The sequence below is a fragment of the Sceloporus undulatus genome, chromosome 5 (assembly GCF_019175285.1).
Source record: "Sceloporus undulatus isolate JIND9_A2432 ecotype Alabama chromosome 5, SceUnd_v1.1, whole genome shotgun sequence".
Taxonomy (NCBI): domain Eukaryota; kingdom Metazoa; phylum Chordata; class Lepidosauria; order Squamata; family Phrynosomatidae; genus Sceloporus; species Sceloporus undulatus.
Genome location: NC_056526.1, coordinates 89,173,912 through 89,174,921, shown reverse-complemented (window position 1 = coordinate 89,174,921; position 1,010 = coordinate 89,173,912). Strand labels below are relative to the sequence as shown.

At 38.7% G+C, this 1,010-nt stretch overlaps 1 protein-coding gene across 1 annotated transcript in view; it reads left to right on the top strand.

The window, feature by feature from the left end:
* Positions 1-1,010, top strand: part of LOC121931655 (ras association domain-containing protein 8-like) — a 20,198-nt gene that overhangs the window by 818 nt on the left and 18,370 nt on the right. The window lies entirely within an intron of this gene.

Here is a 1,010-nt window from a genome sequence, read left to right as displayed (position 1 = left end):
ACTGTCCAAATCCCCAAAATACAAGAATTTGTCATTTCTTCAAAGCACTGCATTTAAACTCTGATAAAGTGGTCTGGGCTCCATATTCTAAATATTTATCCCATGCTGATTTAATCACTTTTCCCTGCAATTTCCTCTCGCTATTAGTGACCTGTCAGTGGGAAAAAGAAGAATGCAAGATTCACATATTCAATGAAGAGCTAATTTTCCGATCTTTTTGACTGAAGCTTGCCATGCTTTCCTGTGGTGAAACAAACTGGATAACTGTTTTAGGATAATTGAGTTGCTTGATGCCTGGAAAAATTAGAGCTAGGAAAAAGTAGACTTCTCCCCATTTCCCATCTTACCTGCACTGCAGGCAAAATAAATCTTATCTGTTTTATGAAGGGTATACCCCCCACATCGGTTGTAAAATCTGTGCCCTAAGAATGAAAGCACAGAAGCAAAGATAATTACAAAAGCAAATTTCTCTGGATGGGGTTTACCTTTTGCACAATTTCCACTATGGTCCATCCCCCTCGATCCCACTTTCATTATTTTATTTCTTCAGAGTATTTTTTCTAATCCCTTCTAATCAGGTGAGGCAAATAATGTAATTCCCCCTTAACAGTGAACCTGGATGATCAATCATTCAAATGATCCTACCATTTGAAAATGAATTGTACCCTTGCCACTTCCAAAACAAGGCAGTGGTTTCTACATACTCATAACACTGTTTAAACAGGAGTATGTGAGTTGCAAATCAAAAGAAACAAAATGAAAGCAAATGGAGAACTTCTAGAACAATGGTTCCCAAACTTTGCTTTTCCAGATGTTTTGGGCTTCAGCTCCCAGAATTCATGACTGTCGGTCAAACAGACTGGGTTTTCTGGGAGTTGACATCCAAAACACACGGAGGACCAAAGTTCAATAACCATGGTAAAAGCAACAGAATATTTGTTTTCTACGTATGGGTGTAGAAAAAAGCTGTCAAGACGGATCTCTTCCGGCAGGCCTTTCCAGATTAACCA